Source organism: Hibiscus syriacus, unplaced genomic scaffold (genome assembly GCF_006381635.1).
Source record: "Hibiscus syriacus cultivar Baekdansim isolate YM2019G1 unplaced genomic scaffold, ASM638163v2 tig00110858_pilon, whole genome shotgun sequence".
NCBI classification, from domain to species: Eukaryota; Viridiplantae; Streptophyta; class Magnoliopsida; order Malvales; family Malvaceae; genus Hibiscus; species Hibiscus syriacus.
In genome coordinates, this window is record NW_024062890.1 from 527,557 (window position 1) to 544,896 (window position 17,340).

The following is a 17,340-nucleotide window of genomic DNA, read 5'->3' on the forward strand; positions in this document are numbered from 1 at the left end:
AATTGTGTTCTTGAAAGCAAAATGAATATTGAAAGGAAATTTGTCTTGAATTGTACAAACTTGATGTTTGATGCTTTCTCTCTTGTTTCTCTATGATTTCTTCTTTCTTGTTATTGATTAATGGCTTCAGAACTTGTTTAAATACACCTTCAAATGATTCTGAACGTTGGGGATGCTTAGTGGAGTCAATATAGTCGTTTAAGTGTGAAAACAATTAATAAAATCAGTTGGGAGCATCAGTGCATCGATGCATACCCATGGTGCATCGGTGCATCAGTGTAAAATTCAAATATTTTGACCGATGGACCCTTAGTGCATCGGTGCACTAAGAGTGCACCGATGCATCAAGTGTAATCGATGTTTCAAAATAGCCAGAGTGCATCGATGCATGGCTGGTGCATCAAATGCATTCGATGTTTTCATAAAATTCTGAGTGCATCGATGCATAGTATGTGCAACGGTGCATGAAATGCATTCGATGCTCAATTTATTCATGGTGCATCGATGCATGGCTTGGTGCATCGGTGTATCACTCTGAAAAATTGATTTTAGGCTTGATTTTGGTTCAAAATACTTTGTGAAAATTGTTTCAAAAATATATTAAGTATAAAACACAATTTTACATATTTAGTAAGGTTTGAAATTGATCTTGAAAGGCTTGGAGTAATATTTTGATATTCGATTAATTAGATCGAATATACTTAGAAAATCATTTGTAAAATCTTAAAATTCATTTAAACTTAATTTGTTATATCGAAACAAAAATGTTTTCAACAATCTCCCCCTTTTTGATATAACAAAACATTTGTGTTATTTTAAGATTTTCTACAAATTTTGAAATCAATTTTGAAAAATTAAGTTTGAAATTACTCCCCCTTACTTTAACACTTCTCCCCCTTACTTTAACACTTCTCCCCTTTTAAAACATTTTAACACTTAATACTTCTCCTCCTTTTTGTTAAATCAAAAAGACTGAAAAATTGATCTAAACAAGGTTTTGAGAACATAACCAACTGATTATAAGTATATATATATAGCTTAAGCTGCTAAGATCACAATCAAAAGAGAGATAAGCCATTAGTGTCATAATCAATATTCATAAACAAATGTGAAATAGCATAATTGGTCATATATATATCTAATGATGCAAAAATAAGAAAATTCAACCAAAACAAATATATATATATTAAGTTCAAAATCCAATCATCCAAACCATAACAAATTCAAGCATTTAACAATCCAAAAACATAAAAAACAATCCAAGTTTGAAATACTAAGAAAGCGTGGAGAAAAGGTCTAATCCATCGGAGGGTCGGGAGGAGGAGGATAATGTGCTCAAACTTCAAGAGTGAGCGCGTCCATACGTTCACGCATCTCCCGCTGAAACTCAGTAATCTGAGACTCCATGGAGGCAAACCTCAGATCAAACGACTCCAAGAAGGATCAAAAATATGTTGGCATTTGATCATCTTGCCGTGCCGGTTCCGGTGCAGGCTCATCGTTTGGACTGTGATCGTCAATATCTTGCATAAGTTGTTGAAACTCAGGATCATCGTTAGCAGCCGGTGCCGGAGGAGGAGTAGGAGCACGAGAAGAGCTAGGAGCAGCTCGTGAAGAGCTAGCTCCCGGGGTTTGCTTACCGGGTCGAAATACCCAAAGACCGGTCTCCTCGTCTTGTTTCCAATCCGCTTTCTTCAAGGAAGTAAGATTGATTTGGTTTTAGAGTGGGATAGGATTGTCGAGAGATACGTCTAGACCAAGTTTGATAAAGAGGTTACTAAAAAGACATCCATAAACTAATGTTTCGACATGTTTTGAAGGAACAATGTTTATGACATCAACTAGTTGACTGAAGATAATGTGGGGTAGATTGATTTTGATTTTATTCTTGAGACAATGCATCCACCGCAAATCCCTAATACGAAGAGTGGAGTACCTACCTTCGGATGGTCTAAACCACCAAGAGATCATCATATGAAGAAAATAATCGTGATGAGATCGTAGAGTACTAACACTAGCGTTTGGAACATAGGGATAATCTACAGTTTCATTCTCATTATATATCCCATCATCATCTAACCCAAAACGGAAAGTTATAGTCTCGGGGTCAATAGTAATATATTGGCCTAAAAGATAAGATCTAATGACTATAGTTCCACATTGAGTTTTGTTTTGAATACATACCGCATTGGAATAGAAAATGCGGACTAATTATTGATAGACGATAGGTTTGAGCTGAAACAATTTATCAAACTTCCAAGCTTTAAGAATCGAAAGGTATTCAAAGTTAATATCTATCATAGCTTGAAGAGAAGGAATACGCTCTTCCCGGATTCTATAAGTTTGAAAAGAATTTCTGTACCTAGAGTACAATTCGTCTCTACGACTCTCAGGCATGTTAAAACAAGATCCTAATAGAGATGTAGGTGGAGGAGGAATGGGATTAGGATGTTGGTTTGAACGAGAACGACTCGACGAAGTCCTAGGGCGTTTGGGATTAGACATGGTTTAGAGATCGGAAAAAGGAAAGAAATAGATAACCTGCAAATTTAAAAACATATATGCACAATAATCAATCCCAAAACTCAATTGAGTCTGCAATAATCAAGGTTCTCTAAAACAATCCTAATGGGCAAAGTTTTGAAAACTATTTGAAAATATCATTGGAAATATTGCAATTCATATAGTTTTCATAAAAACAATGAAGTCAAAAACATCAATGATTTTCGAAAATATTTTTTTTAATTTCAATTTTCAATTTTTTTTTTGAAAAATTGTGTGTTTTTGATGAAATTTATTGTAAATTCTAGTTTAGAATCATCATATAACCAATTCCCAATATAATGTTCATCCTATAACTAATCAAGACTAGCCTTAAGATCGAAAATTGATAAAATGAGTTTTTTAGAAAAGTTTACCTTGAAATTTCGGATTGAGATGGATGTATTGATGTTTTGCACGAATTAATGATTGAAGCATGATTAGGAGTTGAAAAGCTTGAAGATTCCGATCAAAAACCAAGGATTTGGAGCAATTTTGAGAGTAGGAAAGAGAGAGGAGGCAAACGGCTAAGAGAGTTTAGTTTTAGGTTTTGAAACAAATGAGAAAATAAGCCTTTTTAACCTAAAACCTGACGGATGCATCGATGCATGACCCTGTGCATCGATGCACATTCAAGGCGTGCATCAGTAAGATGAATCGATGCACATTCAAAGGGATGTATCGATGCACTGTTAAGTGAATCGATGCATTAAGCAAAAAAATGTCAAAAATCCATTTTAAACACTCAAAATGCTAAATTAATTAGCTCTAGTGGTTTTGGTAACTCATATATTGAAAATTAATCATGTTTAATCAATCAAATTATTCTTTAAACTACATTTGAACATAAAATTAATTTTCACCAAATAACATAAACTCTCCCTAACTAATAGCATAAAATGCAATAAAAAATTATTATTATAAGCATTTTTCATTTATTCTTAAAAGTGCTAAAATTATTTTAAACACTAAGTGAAGATAGGTTGGTTAAACCTAATTCTCTCCTAAGTGTCCAAAATCTTTCCTTGTCTAAAGGCTTTGTAAAAATATCTGCTAATTGGTGCAAAGTATCAACAAATTATAGAACTACATCTTCCTTAGCGACATGGTCTCTAATGAAGTGATGTCTTATTTCAATATGCTTAGTTCTAGAGTGTTGGATGAGATTTTTAGTGAGACAAATAGCACTAGTAGTGTCACACTTGATAGGAATAGTACCTACTTCAATTCCATAATCAAAAAGTTGTTGTTTCATCCATAAAACTTGTGCACAACAACTACCGGCTGAAATGTATTCCGCTTCAGTGGTAGATAATGCAACACAATTTTGTTTCTTTGAAAACCAAGAAATCAGCATATTTCAAAGGAATTGGCAAGTACCAGAGGTTCTTTTCCTATCTAATTTGCATCCTCCATAATCTGCATCAAAAAAGGCATGCAAGCTAAAGCTAGAGTCTCTAGGATACCAAAGTTCTAAACTAGGAGTGTCCTTAAGGTATCTAAAGATTCTCTTAATAGATAGTAAATGTGATTCCTTAGGGCATGATTGAAATGTAGCACATAAGAAAACACTAAACATAATATCCGGTCTACTTGCAGTTAGATAAATTAAAGTTCCAATCATTGACCTATATAATTTAACATCTACACATTTACCTCCTTCATCTAAGTCAAGCTTTGTTGAAGAGCTCATTGGAGTGTCATGAGGTTTGCTATTTTCCAGTCCAAACTTCTTGAGCATATCTTTGACGTACTTAGCTTGATTGATGAAGATGCCATCTTTTCTTTGCTTGATTTGGAGTCCCAAAAAAATGAGAGCTCACCCATCATGCTCATTTCGAATTCACTTTGCATTAGCTTAGAAAATTCTTGGTAAAGAATATCATTAGTAGAACCAAATATTATATCATCAACATAAATTTGAACTACTAATAAATCTTTACCTCTATGCTTAAAAAATAATATAGTGTCAACCTTCCCTTTTGAAAAACCTTTTTCAATTAAAAAATTTGACAATCTTTCATACCAAGCTCTAAGAGCTTGTTTTAAACCATAAAGTGCTTTTGTCAATTTAAGAACATGATTTGGAAATTTTAAATCTTCAAAATCTGGAGGTTGTTCCACATACACTTCTTCCTTTATAAAACCATTTAAAAATGCACTTTTAACATCCATTTGATATAATTTAAATTCATGAAAACATGCAAATGCTAATAACATTCTAATTGCTTCCATCCTAGCTACGGGAGCGTATGTTTCATCATAATCTATACCCTCTTCTTGAGTATAGCCTTGAGCAACAAGTCTAGCCTTGTTTCTCACTATATTACCACTTTCATCAAGCTTATTCCTAAATACCCATCTAGTGCCTACAGTAGATTTATTACTAGGCCTTTCAACTAATGTCCAAACTTTACTTCTCTCAAATTGATTTAACTCATCTTGCATAGTCATAATCCAATGTTCATCATTTAATGCTTCTTTAATATTCTTAGGCTCTATGTATGAGATAAATGCAACATAATTACAAATATTTCTAAGAGAAGATCGAGTTGTTACCCCTTTGGATGGATCACCTATGATTTTACCATCCTTGACATAGTTGTACTCTCTTGGGTAAGAGACTTCCCTTTCTTCAATGGTTGGATTCTCGAGAGGATCATGAGTTTCCTCATTTTTCGTTTCTTCCTTTGATGATGGTTCTCCAACATCATGTCTAACGTCATTTGTATTTATAATACCTACATCATCATTCACACAAGAATCCTTCCTCGGAAGGAGGTTATCATCGAAAACAACATGTATAGACTCTTCTACAACCAAAGTTCTTTTATTAAATACTCGATAAGCTTTAGAATTTAAGGAATAACCCAGAAAAATTCTTTCATCACTTTTAGCATCAAATTTGCCAAGATTGTCTTTACCGTTGTTTAAAACAAAACGCTTACATCCAAAAGGATGAAATAACTAATGTTAGACTTTTTATTTTTGAAAAGTTCATATGGAGTTTTCTTTAAAATAGGCCTAATCATTACTCGATTAATAACATAACAAGCTGTATTTGTGGCTTCCGCCCAAAAAATATTTTGGAAAATTGTTTTCACAAAGCATGGTTCTAGCCATTTCTTCTAAAGTTCGATTTTTCCTCTCAACAACTCCATTTTGTTGAGGAATTCTAGGTGCTGAAAAATTATGGCTTAATACCATTAGAATCACAAAAATCAGTAAATTCAAGATTTTCAAATTCAGTTCCATGATCACTCCTAACACTAGTCATAGAGTAACCTTTTTCATTTTGGATTACTTTTGAAAACATGATGAATTTTTCTAATGCTTCATCTTTAGTACTTAAGAATAGAACCCAAGTATATCTAGAATAGTCATCTACCAAGACAAATGCATATTGTTTTCCACCCAAGCTAGTAGTTCTAGTTGGCCCAAAAAGATCTAAATGGATCAATTGTAATACTCTACTAGTTGATACATCATTAATGGATTTAAAAGAAATTCGCTTTTGTTTTCCTTTAGCACAATCATCACAGATTTTATCATTATCAAATTTAAGCTTAGGCAACCTTCAAACTAAATTTCCATGAATTAGCCGTTGCAAAACACTCATACTAGCATGTCCTAGTCTCCTATGCCATAACCAACTATCATACTCATCCTTAGCAACTAGGCATAAATTAGTCAAATCAATAGAGTCTAAATGCACCATATAAATGTTTCCTATTCTATGACCAACAAGCATAATCAAAGTAGATGCAATGTCAATCAATTTTACAAACACTTAATTAAAAAATAAGACATTGTATCTTTTGTCAAATTCACCTATTCAGATTATGCTTTAATCCATTCACATACAAAACATTATGCAATGTTGATTATTGAGATTAAGAGCACATGCATAAAGTTTTTGAAAATTTTATGCATTAAAACTTTATAATAATTAAACAAAAATCTATGCATAAACATTAAGAAAAATTTAAGGTCAAAATTTTGCAAAACCAAAGTTCTTGAAAAATCGATATCAATTGTTAAAGAGATATCAATTATATTTTAAAAACAATTTTGACCAAAAATTAATATGATGAATTAGAGTTTATAAAACATTGCCAAAAATTACTATGTTCATCATATAATATTTTTCAACATACATGAGATAAAACATAATTATTCAACATTTAAAACCTCATGCATGCATAAACTAAATGAGCAACTAAATAATTACATTAAGTTTAGAGTTACCCATTTCTTTTTCATGTGTGGCAAGAGCATCTTGAATATCATCATCTTCATCACCATTGCTCCCACACACCTACAAGAGACATTTAAGTAGATTTTGGTATCCAAATTGCTTTGGATCCGTGAATGTTGGTTTCAATACCCCTTGTTCCTTTTGGAACCCATATTTGTCTAATTTTAAATATTTTTCCTTTCTTTAAAGGACAAGTATGTTCCTGATGACCATGATAATGACAATGTGAACATATTGTCAATATTGAACTAGATGAATTATTTAAAATGATCTCTTTTTCTTTTGTTAAGTATTCAAGCTTAACTTTCAAATTAAAATTTTCTTTTTCAATATTTTCAAATTTCATTTTTAAAAGTTCTAAATCCTTCTTCAATAGTACATTTTGATTTTCAAAATCCATTTTCGTTTCTAGAAGAAGTTTGTTTAATTTGAAATTTTCTTTTTCAAAGTTTTCAGATTTTAGTTTTGAAAACTCTAACTCCTTTTTCAACATTTCATTTTTTTCCAAGTCTGTTTTAGCTTTCAAAAGAAGATCATTTTAGCTATAAGTTTAGAAATCAAATTCCTATATTTGGAGTTCATAGTTTCAAACTCCAAAAATAATTCATCATAAGCATCTTGTAACTCATTAAAAGATTTTGAATTTAATTTATTTGAGTTAGAAGATACCTTTTGTAACATCCTCAATACCGGGTTAGTGATTAAAGTGTAAGATTTTAAAATGTCAGTGATCAAATTAAATTAATCGAAAAGTGAATGAATTAATTAAAGATGTTAGGTAGGAAGAATTATTAAGTGAATGAGAATTAAAAGGGTAAAAGGGTCATTGAGCAAAGGTAATAATTAAATAATATATAATGGGTATTATAATACCCAAGTGAAAGAAACAAGAGTTTCCAGATAACTCTTGATTCTTCTTTCTTCTTCATTTTCTTCTTCAATGTGAAGAGCCCAAGCTAAGGTGAGTTTAATTTCTCTTGATTAATCCTTCAAATTCAAGCATGGTTTTAATTATGGAAGCCTTAAGAAAGATTATAGAAGGAAAAAGAGGTGTAGAAACTCAAAGAATTGTAAGTTAAGGGAGATTAAATGTTAGAAGCCATTGAATGAAATATTGGATTAGAGGTCATAATAAGAATTAGAAGTTGAATTTGACTTGTTATCAAGCTAATTAAGAAGTATAAGGTGATAGAATTAAAGTTAGAACATGTTGGTATTTGAGTATGATTCTTGAATATCATGTAAAAGATAGGATTTTGAGTTTAAGGAAGTGATTATGGAGTAGAAACGAGTTTAATTATGTGTATGAAAGTTAGGAATATTAATGGAAGTGTAGTATGAGGTATGGAGCTGAAAATGAAGGGATTTTCGAGTTCAAAAATGATTTCTAGGCTAGGGGGAATCGGTACCCATTCAAAGGGGTACCGATACCCTCTCAAACGAGCAGAATTCTAGAATGTCATTAGAGTATCGATACCCCAGTAGGGTATCGATACCCCCTAAAGGAAAATGGAAATGTTGATTTCTTAAAGTCGTTTAAGCTTTTAGTATCAAATTTTAAGGTTACATTTTGATAGATTTCCTTAAATTGTATATTTGTGTAGATACCGAGCCTAAATCAGTTTCGGAATGTTTGGGAAGTAAGAACGATCGAGGGAAAAACAAGGAGATCTAGGTGAGTGCATATGCATAGATTGATTATAGAACTATACTCAATTCTAGACTTGTGATAAGTCTAGATTTTATATTTTGATACATGATCATATTCTGTATTATGAGACATGACATGAATATACATGAAAAGTTATATGAGCTATGTGAAAAGGTAAGAATTTACATGTCTATGCGATATAACTACGTGAAATATAAAAGCCCATGTTATGTAGATGAGAACTATAGGTATAGTTGGCATGCCAAGGGTAGATGGTCTACGCGATCCTTCGGGACAAAATTCTACGCGGTCCTTCGGGATATATATATTCTTTGGAACATGTGTGAAGTCTTGTGAGATACATACTTGATCCCTAGTATATGTATATGATTCTTAAGGAATTATATGTGGTCCTTATGGACATTATTATATGGCACTATGGTGCAATTCTACGCAGCACTTCGATGCATTTATACGAGCTGTGGTGACAGCATAGTGCACAACCTCATAGTACTCACATACCTTAGGTTCTCAGTATGATATCATGGGCTAGTAAACTTAATAAGTTGAACTCATGAATGTTAATTTGATAAGTATACAAGTATGAAACATGATTATGGTTATTGCATTGAATATATACATATATATTATCTTCATACTTCATCTTATGTTGACATTTCCATTATATTTCATTGTTATTATTATATTGCCTCGCTAAGTCGATGACTAGCGTGTGAGTGTTTCACACGTAGGATCCGAGAAAGTAGACGAGCAAGGTTAAGCAGCTGGACAATATTACTCCTGCAACCATCAGATCAGAAGCAACTTAATCAGTAGGTCATTTTGTTATGTAAATGGAAGTTGACATGTAATTAAAGAGTTAAGTTGTGTATGCTCTGAATATTTTGGTAAACTTATATTACCATATGTATATTATCGTATTTTCTTAATATAAGTTCCAGTATGTTTCTATTATTTGTTAAGAGTTATGTTTTAAAAGTCAATGTAATATCTCTGACTCATATCCGGGTCAGGTATGGGTAGGGGTGTTACATTTAATGATATCAGAGCTATGGTTTAGCCGATTCTAGGCATAAACCAGAGTCTATAGAGTCTTTAAATAGAATACATGCAACAAAAAGTGAGAATTTCTAATCTGGTATAGTATGAGTATGTTATTTTGCTAATAAAACAATGTGTTTATTTTATTAGATGTCCGGACATAATAGCTCCCGAAGTGAAGCGGGAGAAGATAGGCCTGCTGAAAGCAGTAATTCACCTGCCCTGGCCAGGCACTCAAGGAGTGCCTGTGCAAGATCAGGATACGTTCTTTAGAACGTTAGACGCTATTCTGACGCGTCTTCAACCTTCTGTTCTACCAACTCAAAGAATGAATGTAGCAAAAGAGTTGAGAGGTTTAGAAGCTCCCGAATTTAAGGGGGAAGCCGAGGAAGGTCCGGTTGTGGCGGATCTTTGGCTAAATGATTTGAAAATCATGTTAGATGGTCTCAACTGTTCTAAAGTGGAGAAATTAGATGAAGTTGTCTCGTTGCTGAGGGGTCAGGCGAGGATATGGTGGACGAACATCACCATGAGGATGTCCAGTGACCAGTTGACTTGGTCTTTATTCTTAGATGAATTTAAAAACAAGTACATTGGAAATCAATTTATTCGACAGATGAAGCAAGAGTTTTTGAATTTGAAACAGATGAACCGCTCTGTATATGAGTATGAATGTGAGTTCAACAAGCTGAGCAGGTTTGCATCTGAGCTTGTGCCTACTGAAAAAGATGCTTGTGAATGGTTTGTGGAGGGCTTGCGCCCTAGACTTAAAGAAATGCTGATAGTATTAAACTTGTCCTCGTTCCAAGAGGTGATTAATCGTGCAAAAGCTCTGGAAAGAGCTCAGAATGAGAGATTCGGGGATTTTAGAGCTCAGACATCAAAGAGAACGGGTGCTTCTTCTAGCTCAGCACCATCAAAAAGAGGAAGAGACTCAGGATTTCGATCATAAGCTAGATCAGAATCAGTTGCATCGTCTGCTAAGGGAGCAAGTCAGGCAAGACCTAGACAAACGCAGTCAGTGGGATATGGTGTTGGGAGATCTACTCCGAGTCAAGCGAGACAGTGTCACTACTGTGGGAAGAACCATTTTGGGGTATGTCGTATTGCTTCTGGGACTTGTTTTCGATGCGGAGATGCTGGACATTTTATCCGAGACTGCCCGGTTGGTGAGCCTGCACCATCTGAGAGAGTTGGTTCCACTTCACAGAGAGGACGAGGAAGAGGTAGATGAAGGAATCAGTTTGAATCCTCGGTGTAACCGGAAGTTCGATCCACTGCTCGGGTATACAATTTAAAGACAAGTGATGACTGTGATGATCCTGATATCGTTGTAGGTACTTTTCAGCTGTATGATAAATTAGAATTTGTGTTGATTGATCCGGGTTCTAATTATTCGTATATTACCAGTAAATTAGTAAAAGAATTGAGAATTCTCGTAGAAGCTACGAGTAATGTGATGATAGTAACTAATCTGTTAGGGCATAGTGCTCGGGTGGACAAGGTCTGTAAGAGGTGTCCCATAAAGATTCAGGGAATTGAATTCCCTGTTAATCTGATGGAATTACCCTTTGACGAGTTTGAAGTGATTCTGAGAATGGATTGGTTGTTTCATTACTATGGGAATGTCGACTGTAGATTGAAAAAGGTAACCCTGAAGAGTCCAGAATGAATAGAAATAAATGTGATCAGTGAAATGTGTAATCCTTTAGCAAATGTAATATCAGTGATGTCTGCCAAGAAATTACTGCTACAAGGATGTCAAGGTTTTCTTGCTAATGTGATAGATTCAAAAGCCCAAGAGAAAAGGTTAGATGAGATTCCAATAGTTCGAGAGTTCCCTGATGTTTTCCCTGCTGAATTGCCAGGATTACCTCCAAGTAGAGATGTAGAGTTCCAAATTGAAATAATGCCGGGAAAAGCTCCGATTGTAATGACACCTTATCGAATGGCTCCAAAAGAACTGCAAGAGTTAAAGAATCAATTGCAAGAGTTGCTAGAGAAGGGATTTATTCGACCAAGTGTATCACCTTGGGGAGCTCCAGTGTTATTTGTTAAGAAGAATGATGGATCAATGCGTCTCTACATTGACTATCGACAGCTCAATAAGGTAACAATCAAGAATAAATATCCCCTCCCACGCATTGATGATTTGTTTGATCAGTTAAAAGGAGCTTCGGTATTCTCGAAGATTGACTTACGTTCCGGTTATCACCAATTGAAGATTCAGGAGAAAGACATTTCGAAGACGTCTTTTAGAATGAGATATGGCCACTATGAATTCATTGTAATGCTATTTGGAGTAAAGAATACACCTGCTGCTTTCATGGATCTTATGAACAGGATTTTTCAGCCCTACTTGGACCAGTTTGTTGTTGTCTTTATTGATGACATACTGGTGTACTCGAAATCCCATGAAGAGCATAGCACACATTTGAGGATTGTCTTGCAAAATTTAAGAGATAAAAAGTTGTATGCCAAATTTGTCCACATGTGAGTTCTGGTTAAACGAAGTATTTTTCTTGGAGCATGTGATCTCGGCAGATGGGATTAGAGTGGACCCTCAAAAGGTTAAAACTATAATGGACTGGGAAGTTCCAAAGAATGTATATGAAGTTCGGAGTTTCCTTGGACTTGCCGGTTATTATCGAAGATTCGTTAAGAATTTTTCGATGATAGTGCTGCCTTTAACGAAGATGATGAGAAAGAATGTACCGTTTGTTTGGATTTCTGAATGTCAAGATAGCTTTGAAGCTTTAAAGAAAATTTTGACAGAAGCTCCTGTATTGGTTCAACCAGAATCTGGCAAGAATTTTGTAGTATTCAGTGACACATCTCATAATGGTTTGGGCGGTGTATTAATGCAAGAAGGGAAGGTGGTAGCGTATGCATCGAGACAGTTGAAACCACATGAAAAGAATTACCCCACCCATGATTTAGAAATGGTTGTTGTTGTATTCGCTCTCAAGATTTGGAGTCATTATCTTTACGGAGAGCGTTGTTACTTGTATACAGATCATAAGAGCTTGAAGTATCTGATGACTCAAAAAGAGCTTAAAGTATCTGATGACTCAAAAAGAGCTTAATCTGAGACAAAGAATATGGGTTGAGTTCCTAAAAGATTATGATGTGATAATAGATTATCACCCCGGAAAGGCTAACGTGGTAGCAGATTCCTTAAGCAAGAAAACGTTTGTAGCCTTACGAGCTATGGATCCAAGATTATCTTTAACTGGAGACGGTGGTCTTTGTGCAGAGTTAAAACTTAAACCAGCATGGCTGGAACGAATAGGAGAATTGCAAAGTAAAGATGAAACGTGTTTGAAAAGAATTGAGCAAGTAAAGAGCAAAGAGATTAAAGACTTTGAGGTTAAGTCAGATGGAAATATGTATTGTAAAGGAAGAATTGTAATACTCGACAATGAGGATTTGAAGAAAGATTTATTGACTGAGGCTCATTACAGTCCGTTGACGATGCATCAGGGTAGAATTAAGATGTACATGGATTTGAAGGATCGATATTGGTGGTCAGGAATGAAACGAAGCATTACTGGATTTGTGTCTAAGTGTGTGATATGTCAAAAAGTCAAAGCTGAGCATCAAGTTCCATCAGGATTATTGCAACCGCTTTATATTCCTCAATGGAAATAGGAAAATGTTGCGATGGATTTTGTTTCGGAGTTACCCTTGACTCCAAACAAAAGAGAATCAATCTGGGTAATTGTTGATCGATTGACTAAGTCAGCGCATTTCCTTCTGGTTAGAAGAGATTTCTATATGGAAAAGTATGCTGAGTTGTATATTAGAGAAATTATTAGATTGCATGGAGTGCCTGTTTCCATAGTCTCTGATCGAGACCCTCGATTCACTTATAGATTCTGGAAATCTTTGCATGGAGCGTTGGGAACTCATTTAAACTTTAGTACAACTTTTCATCCTCAGACTGACGGGCAATTAGAGAGAACTATTCAGATATTGGAAGATATGTTGAGAGCATGCGTAATGGAATTCAAAGGATCATGGGAAAAGTATTTACCGCTGGCAGAGTTCGCTTACAATAATAGTTATCAGTCCAGTATAAAGATGGCCCCCTATGAGGCATTATATGGGAGGAAATGTCGTACTCCATTAAATTGGTATGAACTCAAAGATCGAAGTGTTCTTGGTCCGGATTTAATTTAAGATGTAAAAAAGAAAGTTCGAGAAATTCAGCATAACCTCAAAGTAGCCTCTGATCGGCAAAAGTCCTATTCTGATCTTAAAAGAAAAGAGATTGAATTCGAGGTTGGAGATAAAGTTTTCCTTAAAATATCTCCTGGAAGAATGTATTATGTTTTGGTCGGAAAGGAAAGTTAAGTCCTAGGTTTATTGGGCCATATGAAGTTGTTAAGAGGATAGAACTCGTGGCATATCAGTTATCCTTGCCACCGGAAATGGAGAAAATCTATAATGTCTTCCATGTATCCATGTTACGAAAATATAGGTTCGATCCCTCTCACATCGTTGCACCATAGCAAGTAGAAGTTCAATCAGATCTGACCTATGAATAAGAACCAGTAAGAATATTGGCTTATGAGGTTAAACAGTTGAGGAATAAATCATTTTCCTTGGTTAAAGTTCTCTGGAGGAATCACAAAGTAGAGGAAGCAACGTGGGAGCGTGAAGAGGATATGCGTTATCAATACCCTCATCTGTTCGTGCAATGAAAATTCGATGATGAATTTTCTTAAGGATGGGAGATTTGTAACATCCTTAATATCGGGTTAGTGATTAAAGTGTAAGATTTTAAAATGTCAGTGATCAAATTAAATTAATCGAAAAGTGAAGGAATTAATTAAAGATGTTAGGTAGGATGAATTATTAAGTGAATGAGAACTAAAAGGGTAAAAGGGTCATTGAGCAAAGATAATAATTAAATAATAGATAATGGGTATTATAATACCCAAGTGAAAGAAACAAGATTTTCCAGATAACTCTTGATTCTTCTTTCTTCTTCATTTTCTTCTTCAACGTGAAGAGCCCAACCTAAGGTGAGTTTAATTTCTCTTGATTAATCCTTCAAATTCAAGCATGGTTTTAATTATGGAAGCCTTAAGAAAGATTATAGAAGGAAAAAGAGGTGTAGAAACTCATAGAATTGTAAGTTAAGGGAGATTAAATGTTAGAAGTCATTGAATGAAATATTGGATTAGAGGTCATAATAAGAATTAGAAGTTGGATTTGACTTGTTATCAAGCTAATTAATAAGTATAAGGTGATAGAATTAAAGTTATAACATGTTGGTATTTGAGTATGATTCTTAAATATCATGTAAAAGATAGGATTTTGAGTTTAAGGAAGTGATTATGGAGTAGAAACAAGTTTAATCATGTGTATGAAAGTTAGGAATATTAATGGAAGTGTAGTATGAGGTATGGAGCTGAAAATGAAGGGATTTTCGAGTTTAAAAATGATTTCTAGGCTAGGGGGAATCGGTACCCATTCAAAGGGGTACCGATACCCTCTCAAACGAGTAGAATTCCAGAATGTCATGGGGGTATCGATACCCCAGTAGGGTATCGATACCCCCTAAAGAAAAATGGAAATGTTGATTTCTTAATGTTGTTTAAGCTTTTAGTATCAAATTTTAAGGTTACATTTTGATAGATTGCCTTAAATTGTATATTTGTGTAGATACCGAGCCTAAATCAGTTTCAGAATGTTTGGGAAGTAAGAACGATCGAGGGAAAAACAAGGAGATCTAGGTGAGTGCATATGCATAGCATGATTATAGAACTATACTCAATTCTAGACTTGTGATAAGTCTAGATTTTATATTTTGATACATGATCATATTCTGTATTATGAGACATGACATGAATATACATGAAAAGTTATATGAGCTATGTGAAAATGTAAGAATTTACATGTCTATGCGATATAACTACGTGAAATATAAAAGCCCATGTTATGTAGATGAGAACTATATGTATAGTTGGCATGCCAAGGGTAGATGGTCTACGCGGTCCTTCGGGACAAAATTCTACGCGGTCTTTCGGGATATATATATATTCTTTGGAACATGTGTGAAGTCTTGTGAGACACATACTTAATCCCTAGTATATGTATATGATTCTTAAGGAATTATATGTGGTCCTTATGGACATTATTATATGGCACTACAGTGCAATTCTATGCGGCACTTCGGTGCATTTATACGAGCTGTGGTGACAGTATAGTGCACAACCTCATAGTACTCACATACCTTAGGTTCTCAGTATGGTATCATGGGCTAGTAAACTTAATAAGTTGAACTCGTGAATGTTAATTTGATAATTATACAGGTATGAAACATGATTATGGTTATTGCATTGAATATATATATATATATATATATCTTCATACTTCATCTCATGTTGACATTTCCATTATATTTCATTGTTATTATTATATTGCCTCGCTAAGTCGATGACTTAGCGTGTGAGTGTTTCACACGTAGGATCCGAGAAAGTAGACAAGCAAGATTAAGCAGCTGGATAATATTACTCCTGCAACCTTCAGATCAGAAGCAACTTAATCACTAGGTCATTTTGTTATGTAAATGGAAGTTGGCATGTAATTAAAGGGTTAAGTTGTGTATGCTCTGAATATTTTGGTAAACTTATATTACCATATGTATATTATCATATTTTCTTAATATAAATTCCAATATGTTTCTATTATTTGTTAAGAGTTATGTTTTAAAAGTCAAAGTAATATCTATGACTCATATCCGGGTCGGGTATGGGTAGGGGATGTTACACCTTTGGCTCTGTGAGAGCTAATAGAGGCATTACCTTTATTGGTTCTTTTTCTTCCTCATCTCCATAGATCTCCTCAAGCTTATCCCACATTTCCTTGGCACTTGAACAAGAAGAAACTCCTTCATATACATTAGGATCAATTGCACAACATAACATGTGCATAACCTTTGTGTTTTGTTGAGCTTTCTTCCATTCTTGAACACTCCACTTCTTTGCCTTCTTCGTATGAGAGGAATATCCTTTCTCGATTTTCATCCAAGCTTCCATATCAAATGCTTGAATAAATATAATCATAAACCTCTTCCAACGACAATAATTTTTCCCTTTGAAGTGTGGAGGCACGTCAATTGGTCTGGACTCTTCCATGGAGAATGAACCGAAAGTGGACGCCATCTTTATCAATTTAACTCTTCCCGAATCGACTCAAGAGGTGGTTAAACCTTCAAATGAGTGAGGCTCTGATACCAATTGTTGAGTTAATCGATCGATGAAATTGGCCAAGAGGGGGTGAATTGGCAATTAAAATTTTGGTGGAAGCTTTTGCAGAAAATTGAAAAGATTTGCACAGCGATTTAGAGTGGTTCGACTTTCTCAACCAAAGTCTACGTCCACTACCTTAGCTATCCACACTAAGGATTTTCCAACAAATTCACTAATTTGTTCTTTCTTTTGAGAACAAATAGTAACCTTACAACTCCCTTAAGAATTATACCCCAATTCTTGAGCACACTCTTTTTCAACGAGAAATACAAATTTGTAAACTTATAAGGAAATCCTCACAAGGTAGATTGTTTGCACAATTCTAGAACAAGATAAGAACACTCAACGATAATTACAATTGAGCATAAATTGTGTTCTTGAAAGCAAAATGAATATTGAAAGGAAATTTGGCTTGAATTGCACAAACTTGATGTTTGATGTTTTCTCTCTTGTTTCTCTATGATTTCTTCTTTCTTGTTATTGATCAATGGCTTCAGAACTTGTTTAAATACACCTTCAAATGATTCTGAACGTTGGGGATGTTTAGTGGAGTCAATATAGCCGTT